The sequence below is a fragment of the Choloepus didactylus genome, chromosome 2 (assembly GCF_015220235.1).
Source record: "Choloepus didactylus isolate mChoDid1 chromosome 2, mChoDid1.pri, whole genome shotgun sequence".
NCBI lineage: Eukaryota > Metazoa > Chordata > Mammalia > Pilosa > Megalonychidae > Choloepus > Choloepus didactylus.
The window spans coordinates 20,278,376-20,291,035 of record NC_051308.1 but is presented as its reverse complement, the minus strand read 5'-3'; the positions used below and the strand labels follow the sequence as shown (position 1 = coordinate 20,291,035).

Below are 12,660 nucleotides of genomic sequence, written 5' to 3'. Positions count from 1 at the left end.
AGAAATGATGCAGCAGGTAACAAAAATACTGGAGGACTCTTAAATGAATATTGCTAAGTGAAGGAAGCTAGTGTGGAAAGGCTACAAGACTGTATGATTCCAACTGTATGACATTCTGGAAAGGCAAAACTATAGAGATAGTAAATAGATCAGTTGTTACCAGGGGTTCAGTGGGGGCAAGTATGGAGGGATGAATCAGTAGAGGAGCACAGGGTATTTTTAAGGCAGTGAAACTATTCTGTATGATACTGTGGTGGTGGATATATGAAATTATGCATTTGTCAAAACCCATTGACCTGTACAACACAAAGAGTGATCCCTAATGTAAACTATGGGTTTTAGTTAATAAAAATGTATCAATATTTGTTCATCAATTGTAATATGTACTTCACCAATTCAAGATGTTAATAATAGGAGAAACTGTAGCAAGGGAAGATGTACATGGGAACTCTGTACTTTCTGCTTAATTTTTCTAAGCAGAAGTGTTTTTCTAATTTTTCTAAAACTGTAAAAAATAAAGCTTATTAATTTTTTTAAAAAAGTAAAAGAAAAATATATATCATACAAACACTAATCACAAGAAATCTGCAGTGGCTATATTAATATCAGAAAAAAAAAAACAAAACAGACTAGACTTCCTAGAATATTACCAGGAAAACTGATACCCAGCTCTGGAACCAGGTGTATGTTGTGTTGTTTTGGCACTCTTAAATGATGTCCACAAATTGTACAGAATGAGAATCACCTGGAGGGAATGTTAAAACACAGATTCCTGGGTCCCATGTCCAGGATTTCTGATTCAGTAGAACTAGGGTGGGGACTGAAAGTTTGCATTTCTAACAAGTTCCCAGGTGATGCTGATACTTTTGGTCCTGGTACTTACCTTGGAACCCCTGGCTTAGATGCACAATTTTCCCTTTTCTTGCTCTTTAAAGTAGACCTATTTTACCTTGAAAGGATAGTGTAATGTTAGAAAGGTTAAAAAAGGGGGTGGGGTATCTGGAAGTAGATACTGATTTTCCTTGAAAGTGATGAATTGGGATTGAGATTGGCAATTAAGGTGATAGAAAACAGGATTCTGCCTTATCCAACCACTTGGTGAATGGTGCCATTGAGGCAGGAAAACCAGGAGAAAGATTGTGGCATGGAAATAGTGAGTCCAATTTTGGACTTGTTGAATTTGAAATGCTGTACCCTTATATCTTTATCAATTTTAAAAATGCTGTGGACAGTTAGTGGCTTAGTCATCTTACTACAATTTAGTTCTATGTCTTAAAATGGACACGGGCCTGTGGGAAAAAATCAATGTGAGATGTTTGCTGGCCCCGGGTGGGCCTATCTCGTGTCTGCATTTCATCTTATTAGACACTAGGACTGCACTAAGGTGCACATTTGTCTGGGGCAAATGTCAAATCAATGGGGATCAGAGATCTAAGAAACAAGTATCCGTTGCTGATGGTTGAGGATGATGAGGAATGTAGATTTTCAAACAAATATTTCCTAAACGTCAACCATAGTTTTTTGGTTGTTTTATAAAGGAATTAATATTGGCCTTCGTTTCCAACAAATCCTGCTAACACTGCTTTTTTCATTTCTCTATTGCAAAGGTGTATTCTTTTCCCAAGAATTGGAAAATGGACGGCGCTCTAGCTCTTTTTCCCTAAAGTAAGAGGACTATAAGAGGGTTTAAATCTCTATATTAATCACAAAATGTTTTTAGTCCAAAAGAGAAGACGCCTGGTGAGCAGTCGTTATCTAAATCCCAAGAGTCACCGAGGAGCTCCCATGGAAACAGTTTTCCGCTCTCCATGAATACTGAGAATTTCTATCCCGCTTTCTTGGTGGCTAACTGCGATCGTGACAGCCGGCGCTGCCCTCACTCCCAAAAATGGGGGGCTGGCTCGGCGGCTCCCTTCACTCCCCGTTACTTAGCGACGCCAGCGTTAACCTTAGCCACGGCCCCTTCCTCTCGCCGGGCGAGTGCAGACAATGCCACGCGAATTTTCGTAGGTACTGAGCAATTTTCCACTCACTGCCCGCGCCCCGCCCCCCTCTCGGAGGGATCTTCTGTCTTCTGTGGTGAAGGATGGAACTGGCCGCGCCCCCGCCGGGCTTGGTCTCTGGGCGACGCGGGCTCCGGCGCGGGGCGGGGAGCGGGGCGGGGAGCGCGCGGAGCCCCGGCGCGGGAGCCCCAGTGACGCACCACTGACGTCGGCGGCGGCGACCCGGAGTTCCCGGCCCCTCCCGCGCGCTGGGCGAGACCCTGCAGCCGAGTGGGCGCGACCAACGTGGAGAGGAGGAGGCGGGGGTCGGGAGGTCGCAGCTCCCTAAGCCTGCCCGGCTTGGACACAAGTCCTAGAGGCCGGGAGAGTGGGATTTGACTAAATGAATCACTTTGCGTTTTGGTGATTTCATTCTCAAATAGGAGAGGGGGAGAGGAGAGGGGAGGGTGCTTAGCTGCCGTCACCCCCACCCCTTACGTGGTCCTTCCCTCGCTTCGCTTCCCTACCCAGGCCCGGGAGGGCGGGGGGTGCTGGTGGCTGGGGCTGCAGAGACGCGGGAGCGGGCGGCGGCCGGAGCTGCGCGGGGCGGGGCGGAGGGGAGAGGCGCGGGGCGCGCGTTTCCATAGCGAACTCGTTAGGCGCCGAGGCGCGCAGGGAGCCGGGACGCAGCCGAGCCGGGTCCTTACCCGCCAGCCGTATCGGGGCAGCCCCACTGCCCCCGCCGGCGCGCCCGAGCCCGCGCCCAGCCCCGCGCCCGGAGGAGAAGCGATGCCGCTGGGTCAGGCCGCCCCCCGCGTGAACTGCGCCGGAGACAAAGCCCGCGCGTGAGCGGCGCCCTCGGCCCGCGCGCTTCCCTCCCGCAGTGCCTGGCGCCCCGCTCCGGGTAAGTGGGCTCAGCCGCTGGGCGCCGGGGAAGGCGGCGGGAGCCGGGGGCGCGGAGGGGAGACCCTTCTCTGGGGCACGGAATCAGCGAGCGGCGTCTCGGCTGCTGTCTGTTCAGAAGGTGAAAGAGGCGAAGCCGGCCCGAGTTTGTGGGTGGGGAAGGCAAAGCCCCCTCGCTGTAGCGAGCCCGGTGCGAGCCGGAAACAACAGGAAAACTCGGGCTGGAAAGTCTCTGGAACTAGAGAAAAGGTTTCTGGCGCTTCGGTCGTCCTAAAGATGTAAGTGGAAGCGCGTAAAAACAACAACAACAGCAACAACAAAACGTGTAATTATCTTGGCGACAGCTTCGTCCCACGCAGCGGAGCCCGGCCTTGGAGGTGCCCGCACAGGTGAGGTGAAGCGGGTACGTTGGTTCGCTGGGTGTCTGCGACCCGGCGGTGCGCCGCGAAGCGCGGGTGCTCCGCGGTGGCTCCAGCGCCATCCTGGGCCCCTCCCACCAAGCCCTCGGAAAGCCCGAGGACAGTTTTGGTCAATCCACTGGAAACACTTAGGGGGTCGCCCAGGAGTCGGGGATTTCCCGGTCTCTGGCTCGAAGCGATGGGAGGCTACCGGGAGACCCCTTTTCCATATGTAGGTCACGGAGCGTTTGCTGTTCTCGCGGCAGGGACGTTCCCCAGATGAAGAGGACCTTAGTGGAAGGAGATGGTGGGGTTAGTTGGTCATCATTTTATTTGGGGAAATGTCTTTGGCGAGTGCCTGTAGAAGCTCTCTTGATTCCCCCAACAACCAGGGACATCTGCCTTGGGAGCAATTTCGGTGGTGACAAGGGCTAGAAAGGCGAAGGTTTGGGTTTCTTCCCCTCCCTTATGGCGTCTGTCCCCAAGGCTGGTGCTGAAATTACTGGCTCGCAGCGCGCGCACTCAGCAGAATTGAAAGAGGTTTGGTTTAATTTTTTAATTGTCACAGAAAAATAACGGGAGGGTGAGATGGGGGCACAAAGTGTGGCTGGAGAAGACTTTAATTTCGAAGGATTTGCTTATTTTCGTGTATTCTGAGCTAGGGTATTATAAAACCAATAAATGTTAAAGTTTGATCAAGTGGTAGAATGGAACATGGACACCGGGTCTCCCACCCTCTGCCCCAGCTCCCTGTGTCCCCCAACATCTCTTTCAGTCACTGCCCAGAATTGCAGAGGATTGGCCCGGGACCGGGTGTTTCAGCCAGAGCAAAAGGCCTCCTAGGCTGCACCTGTGTTTCCCCATTAAAACCTGTCATATCTTCACGAGTGAGGCATGGTGCTTCTGATAGTGGGACAGGAAAATTCAGCGGCAAATCCCCTGTCAAGTGGAAGTGAGAGGACCTGGGGTCTGTGAGTGGCTTCTTGATTCCTTGGGCAGTTCCTTTTCATGATTTTTGAGTGTGGTGGGGGAGGGGAGGCACACTGCCGTCCAATCTGGCCCTGTTCCCTGCAAGACGCTATTGTGGGAACAACTGAGGTGATGCATGGAAAACATTTTCCAGTCCTGAGAAACAAGACCCTGAATATTTAAAATATGAATTATTTTTAAAGTGCAGGGTTGTCGTAATTATCAGTCATGATAAGAGATGGCTATGACAATAAATACTAAGTGTTAATATAAAGACGAGGTTTATTGATGCTTTGGTGGTTAATGAGCAGCCTCACCGTGGGGTTATTAGGCTGATGACTGTTTAGGGCAATCGGCTTCCTGTTTGTGGCTCCACCTACACACACCGTTCCCCCTGTGGAAGATCCTGGGTCTGCTGAGGGAGAGCGTGGCAAAGGATGGTTCCCCCCCCATGACTGGCTGGGCAGATGCCTTTGATTTTCCTCATGCAAGTCAACAGGAAAACAAAAAAAAAAAGCTTTCCATATTCATTTTACAGTTTTAAAGCCAAATAACAAATCTCCGAAGCTTCCCAAATCTGAATGTATTCTTTGAAAAGGGAGAACACCAGGTGGAAACACAGGGACATTGTCCTCCGCCTGATCCCTGGGGAAGCAGGTGTCCTATAGCTGTCTCAGGAAGAAAGGAACACTTGGGAATTGAGGAGTGGTTGGGTGTAATGCCACTTTCTCCACCATCACCCCTAACCTCCCCTCCCCCCATGCACATACACTCACTGCAGGACCACTACTTACTGACTTACTGGGTCAGGTAGCCAAATAGCTGAGAGTAGGCACAACAGACAAATCTTTCTCATTTATTTATAGCCCACAGCTCACTATCGCATCTTTCTTGGCTTGCCTCTTTTTTTGTTTTATTTGAAGAGGGAAGAATGCTTATAATGCATGTCAGTAAATTACCTCTTTCTTCGTGGAATTTTGAAACGGTTTCTTGCAAATGTTACCTGATTTATTCTCAGAGCAGCTTTATGAACATGTACTATTATCTGATCTTACTGATTTTCTTTTTTTATTTGGTATTTCATTCACTCTGGACTTATTCAGGCACAAAGGGACTTCTATTATGCAGGTAGAGAGATTAAAATGGGAAGCTCAATTATAGTATGGAAATTAGCATAATACTACTGAAAGAGGTAGCTGGTTAAAACTACATGAGGAATAAACCAATGGCCTTAAATAAATGATCCAAAGTGAAAGCACAAATAAAATTTCAATTTGGGGAAGGAAACAGAAGCAAGAAATACTGCTGAAAGAAAAATCTACTGTGGAGAAAACAATGGGTTCTTAAAAAGAGATCAATTCAGTAAGCTAGCTGGAGCATTCCAAATCACTTTAATTATCAAGGAGCTTTTGTTAGGTCAAATGGCAGCTGATGTACAATCAGTTTTCCTGGCTGGAAGTCGAAAAACAAAATGGCAGGTATTGTGCAGATGGTGGAGTGCATGCACGATTGTTGAGAGCCTTGGTGCTTATTGTGGAATGGGTGCTGGGTGTCCAAGGGAGTGCAGAAGTATAGGTAGCTGTGGAGAAGCTGGTCGTCCTTGTGGCCCACAGGTTCCTGGGTATCTGCAAACAAGTCACCAAAGGCCCAACCAAAGAGGACCAGACTGGGTGGGGAGCCCCAGACAGCAGAAGGGGAAAGAAGGACCAGGGGTCACTAGGCCCCGGACTGGACACTGTCAGGCGTATGTTCTCATCCAGTCCTCATACAGTACCTGAACTATTTTTGCAAAAACTTAGTGGTAACTGCTAGTGTTTTCTCTGTTCAGGAGTGTGGCAAAGTGTCTAGTGAGAGGTAGTGGTGTTTTTTTTTTTTTTAACTAATCAAAAGAAAGTTACACAAATGACAAAAGTGATTGAGGCATATGGAAGAGAAGAAGCAATGAAGAACTGTGTAAAGACCCACACCCAGGAACTAGGCATGTGCTCCTCTCCCAAAAGTGAAGATTTGTTCCTCTTTCTTCTCAGATTTCTCAAATCACTTCTCCCTGGGTTGCTGAGTTTTCTCTCTCTAGTGGGATGTTTGCCGTGAAGCTGTGGAAGGGACCCCAGAGAGAGTAAAATAATGCTCTAAGTATCCTTCTGGGGTCTGAGTGATTGTTCATTGCACCCCCACCTCATGGACATGTGTATAAAGCCTGTGATCCATTAACTGGTAACCACCTGCTCTTTTATGCCTTTCTCATTAGTCCCTGTTGGTTCATCCTGGGCTCTCATGGTGGTCGTCTGCTCCACCCCCACCCTCCATCACCACCAAGAAAGAGGGTCAGGGTGATAGGAATAGAAAGAGGGGAAACGTTTTTAATTCTTTCAAAAATAATTACTAAAACACCTTTACAGCTGCATTGAAGGATGTTAAAATGAAAAACAGATGTTCCCCTCTAATTGCACCACCCAAATTCAACTGTATTTTCTTCTTCCAATATTCAGTTACACAAATATGTAAAATCAAGAGATCTTTAACAAAACAGTGCCCAAGTATATAGGTCCAAGTAGAAGAAATGGGATTTAAAAAAAGGACAGAAAGAAAGAGCAAGGGAATATTGGGACGGGAGTGGGAGGCCAAGCAATTTGGGGAGCTTGCTGGAGGCTGTCTGCTGGGAGCCAGGTCGTCCTTTATGATGATGGCCCAGCAGGGCTCTGTGCCTTGGGGTGCAGAGACTGTTGGTGAGGCAAGGACAGTAGTTGTATTTGTTTCCTTGGGTTGCCGTAACAAATTGCCACAAAATGGGCAGCTTGATACGATGCAAACTTATAATCTCCCATTCTGGGGGCTCTAAGTCTGAAGTCCAGATGTCGGCAGGGCCAACCTCACTTGGGAGGCTGTAGGAGAGAATGTCTCCACACCTCGTTGAGCTACCGGTGGTGGCAGGTGCTCCTTGGCTTGTGGCTGCATCACTCCAGTCTCCACCTCCATCTTCACATGGCCTTCTCCACTGCCTGTGTCTTCTCTTTTATTGAGACACTCATCAGTGAATTTAGGGCCCACCTAGGTAAGCCAGGATGATCTCATCTCAAGATCCTTAACTTAATTACATCTGCAAGACCCTTTTTCCAAATAAGGTCATGTTCACGGGTTCTGGGAACATATCTTTTGGGGACCACCTCTCAGCCTATTACAGCACTCATGCCTCCTGTTGGGGCTCTGTCTTCTTGGGGTCAGGCCCTTGAAGGCAGAGGAGACAAAGGTCCGGCAGCAGGACAGGCTGGTGCAGCTTGCATTTGCTCACCACCACACTACACACTCCCCATCCAGCAAGTTCTGTCTCACACCCTCAAGTCAAGCAACACTTTTATGTGCTTAGAGTCAAATCATTAATACACCTTGGGAAGAGCTGCATTTCTTCCCCTAATTCCCTCTGTTGTTAGGATGCTCTGTCATCCTCAGGAGTGTTTTTCCATCCTGATTTGGAGAGGCATCTACCCTGCCCTGTTGCCTTGCTGTTCTTGCTGTGCACACCCTTAGTGGAAATTTCCAGCAGGACCTTTCGTCATACTAAACTGGCATGAATCAATCCCTGTTTGATTTTACTCCTCATTCAGCAGTCTTGGGAAAATTGTTTTCTCTGTGCCCCAGTTAACTGCACTTACAACCTGAAGGCTGCAACAGCCTGTCGGTGCTTATTTACTCCCAAGAAGTGAGAAGACTGCAACCTAGTTAAGGAGACCAGATTTACCTCGGTTATAATAGGTGTACGTTTGATAGTTTAAACAGGGGGAAGCAGATGTTATGGGAATGTGGGGTGAAGATAGGAACACAGGCTTCCTGACTCTTGAGGGCCATGGTTGGCATGGAAAGGATGATGATGGAACATGAGTGAAGCATCCCAAAGGGTTGCACTTCAAGGAAAATACCAAAAAGAAACTGACGGTGATGCCAACCGCTGCATTCTTTCTGGAATGAGGTGAGGTATAAATATATAAATTGGCCTTCATCGGTATCACACACTTCCCTCTTGCAGCTGAAGCTTGTCTAACAGGGACAGGGTCACTGGAGCCTTAGGAATGATGCTGGGATGTGCTCACCACACCCTTGGCTTAGCTGAACCTTATGGGTTCCCAGGTAGATCCAGCTCTGATCCTGCCACCCTTTCCCTGTCTCTGGCAGCCACTTTTCAATCAGTTTGGTGTTCTTGGTGGGTTGAACAGGGGCCTCCAAATAGTTATGCTGGAAACTGGAAAAAGTTCTTTGCAGATTAATAATTGAAGGTTTTTAACAATGAAATTATCATGGATTACCAGAGGGTGTCCTAGATCCAATGACGCATTCTCATAAGAGAGACGAGCAGACAGACGCATGAGAAAAAGGCCAGAGACGGAAGTCATGCAGCCACAGCCAGCATTGTTGGCAGCCGCCGGAAGCTGGGGAGGTACGGAAGGATTCTCTCCCCGGGTCTTGGAGGGAGCCCTGCCAACACTTATCTCAGACCTCTGACCTCCAGAACTGTGGGAGAATAAATTTGCATTGTTTTAAGCCACCCAGTTTGTGGTAATTTGTTCCAGCGGCCCTGGGAAACTAAGACAGTGTTTCCCCACATTCTCTTCCACCTGGTTCATCTTTTAAAAATTGTCTTTTTTGGCCCTTTCCCCACTGAGCTTTCAGTGCACGCTCTACCTTGCAGAGGTTCCAGCAAGTGAGCCCCGAGGCCAGCACTATGTCATGACCCTCCCGTTTCCAGAGCCCTTACAAAGAGGTTTAGCAAAAGCAGTATGTTAAAAAAAAAAAAACACAACAAACAAACAAAAACAAAAAACAGAAAATAAGTGTTGGAGAGGATGTGGAGAAATTGGGACCCTCGCTCATTGTTGGTGGGAATGCAAAATGGTGCAGCTGCTGTGGAAGGCAGTTTGGTGGTTCCTCAGAAAGTTAAGCATAGAATGGTATACCACGTGACCCTGCAATCCCAAACCTGGGTATAAACCCAAAAGAACTGAAAGCAGGGGCTTGAGCAGGTATTTGTACACCAGTATTCATTGCAACATTACTCACATTACCAAAAGGTAGAAATAACTCCAGTGTCCATTGACAGGTGAATGGATAAACAAAATGTGATGTATCTGTACTGTGGAATATTATTCAGCTGTAAAAAGCAATGCAGTTCTGATCAGTGCTACAACATGGAGAAACCTTGAAGACATTATGTTGAGTGAGATAAGCCATATACAAAAGGACAAATATATGATTCTACTTATGTGATATATCTAGAATAAGCAAACTCATAGAGGCAGAAAGTAGGTTGCAAGTTACCAGGGACTGGGGGGAGAGGAAAGGGGAAATGGGAGTTATTGTTTAATGGGTACAGAGTTTCTGTTTGGGGTAATGGAAAAGTATTGGCAATGAATAGTGGTGATGGTAGCACACTACTGTGAATCTCATTAATACCACTGAATTGCATACTTAAAAATGGTTAAAATGACAAACTTTATGTTATATATATATATATATGTATATATATAGCCACAATACACATTTTAAAAGTGGTGTGTCCTGTGCATATGACCCAGTCTTTGTTTCCCCTAGGGTTCATTCTGCTCTCTACTGGGTCAAATTCCTTGGAACTCTGCAGTTTCTCTCCTTGTACTCCTTGTGCTAGACTTTGTTGCAGTAAATAGTGTCTGAAATAAGTTGACCATTGGCCTGGACCCATGCTCATTTTTATCAAATGGAATGTTTTTTTGTAATGGGATTTGTCATCACAGGATTCTGCTGATCCACACTATAAACAACCTTCTCAGTGCTGGGATTTGGGAGCTTCCTTCTAGTTTTTATGTGTTACTGCTCCAAACTATGGAGGACTTTTCATTGCATGTATTTTACTGTAGGCAATAAATGGGTTCCTCAAAAATGATATGTAAATTATGTTTGTTAAACATTCATTTACTAAGCATGTGTCAAGCATCTGTAATATATGCATGATATTTTAGGCACTGGCAATTTAAAAGTGAGTGAGATATGGTCTTGTCCTTCAAAGAACTCATTATCTTGAGGGGAGTATATGTGTGAAAACAGCTTACTTGCCCATGGATTAGTGCTATGATAGACATGTTTAAAGTGCTGTGGGAATAAAGATTACGGTAACATTAATTCTTCCTGAGAGTAGTGGGATTCAGAAGAGGAGAGCGTGTCTTGAGCTGGTCCTGGGAAGCTGAGGAGGATTTTTCAAGCCAGACCAGTGATAAAGGGCTTTCCAGGCAGAGGACCAGAGGATGCAAAGGCAGGCAGTTGTGAAAGAGCAGGGGGTAGAGCAATGAAGGCAGATGGAGCCGGGTTATTAAGAGTCCTGAGTGACATGGGGAAGAGTTTATCCTATGAAGAATGGAGAATCCCAAGCAGTTTTTAAGCAGAAGCAGGTTAGAGCAGATCCGAGCCTTGGCCGTCTGGCTGTGACTGCCCTGTGGAACAAGGCAGCCGAATGAGAGGGTCAGCAGGGAACATTCTGAGAACGCTCAGTGGCAACAGTCCTTAGAATGCTCAGGCCGTATCGTCAGTTGGGTTGCTTTCTGATAAGTGGAGGGAAATGGAGACAGGGAGATGCTGGGGACCAGAGATTCCAGCCAAAGTTCCTAGTTTGCGTGCCTGAATGGAGAGGGGTGGAACTTAACCTGGTTTAGTGAATTACTGGAGCAGGTTGGGCAAGTGAAGAGAGCGTATGGCTTGCCGAGTTAGGAGGTGACCGAGGAGCATCCCGGTGGAGCGTGCAGGCAGGGCTGAGCAGAGATCTGGCTAGAGGTGGCCTGGGGAGTCCTTGGTCCCCAGGTGAAGCCATGGGGTGGATGAGATGGCCCCAGGAGATGCAGAGCATGCTAAACGAAGTACAGCTGTCCATGCCTCAAAGAACATACATGAAGTTTGGGGCAATATTAAAATTCTGTAAAATGCACACACTTTTGAACGTAGGCATTCATATATCAAATTCCCTTAAAAGGGACCCACCTGATTGGCAACCCTTGTAGCTGCAGGTCTTGCCAGGCTTTGAGAAACAACAGCAAACCCGTGACCGCCACATTTTCCTGGATGACTCATTCTTTCTGTGTTCAAGTGGTTGCTGCTCTGTCTCTTGTTTGTGATTTCTTTGTCCCAGTACTGTTTACAGATTTGATCTTATGCTGCTAGCACCAGTGTCTTAGAGAGTGTTGACACTGGAGAATCACAGTTTATTAACCTTTGATGCATGTGTGTCTCTATGCAAGAGTGAGTTTTCGTTTCATGTTTCACCCAAACCTCCTGGTCACCTCCCTTCGCACCCCAAGCTTTAGTGGCCTGAGGCCCGCTGCGGGGTAGCCATGGCAACGTACCTCAGCAGCCCTGCAGATTGGCCCAGTCCACAGGCCTGAGTGCATCCCCTCCTCTGGGTTCTCCTGCCCTCTGTTGTTAGCTGTGAAATACACCCCATTGCTGGGTTTTCTCTCTCTTTCCTTGGTTTCTCATCATGTCTGTCTGCTGGTTTTTCTCACTGTACTTTCTCTAAGTGCTAGGGATACAGCAGTGAACAAAAACAGGCCATGGAAGGGGAGACAGGCATCCCTACCCTCATAGAATTTACATCTTAATAGAGATAAAAAAATAATTTAAATAAGTAAATTAATAAATAAGCATCTTAAAATGTGCTTGGAAGAAAAAGAAAGTAGGAAAAGGAGATAAGGAGTTGAAGGAAGAGGTATTGCAAATTTTAAATAGGGTAGCCATGGAAGGATTTACCATGTTGACCCAAGGTTAAGGTTACTGCCCACATGAACTTGTCTGATATGTGGAGCCAGCGAAAATGGAAGCAGGTGAAAATGTTGGCAGGTCCACAGGTTATTTTATACCCAGCTGCTTTCCTTGACAGGACAGGTTCTATTTGTTCCCCCTTCAATCTCCTTCCAGCCCACCCCTAACATAAAAGGAAGCTCCATATAACAAAAGGAGCATTTGGTAATATAATCCAAGGTAGAGGAGGGGACAGAGACTCTTTTAGCAAGTAACACACAAGATATAGATATTTTTCACTCCAAAATTGATGTCTTCCTAGCCTGATTGTTCTGTGGATGCCCCATTGATCCAGAGACAAGACTGATGGACGAGTGACTTCGGATGCTGAGGTGCCAGGCTGAGAGAAAGAAGTAGATCTCTGGGCCACAGGGGAGTTTGATCACAGAGACATCCAGAAGGGTGCCCCTGAAAGGCTGGATCAAAGACCCACACATACTGAAAATCTGAGGAGGGCTAATTGGAGTGGAGAGGCCACTTGGCAACTCCCAACCCACCATGACTCTGCTGGGTTAGAAGAGCTGCTTGCTTAGAACTGTCTGTGCATGCTTCTTGATGTGTGGCCTGATGGGTTAACAGTGGGTCTGCTTGACAATGAA

The 12,660-nt window shown here is 47.1% G+C and overlaps 1 protein-coding gene across 1 annotated transcript in view; it reads left to right on the top strand.

Annotated features, from left to right (window-relative positions):
* The first annotated feature begins 2,503 nt into the window (after positions 1 to 2,503).
* GNG4 (G protein subunit gamma 4) overlaps positions 2,504 to 12,660 on the top strand; it is an 86,074-nt gene continuing 75,917 nt past the window's right edge. The window contains exon 1 of the mRNA XM_037821555.1: positions 2,504 to 2,886. The gene's annotated coding sequence lies outside the window, so the exon portion shown is untranslated. The remainder of the gene's footprint in view (positions 2,887 to 12,660) is intronic.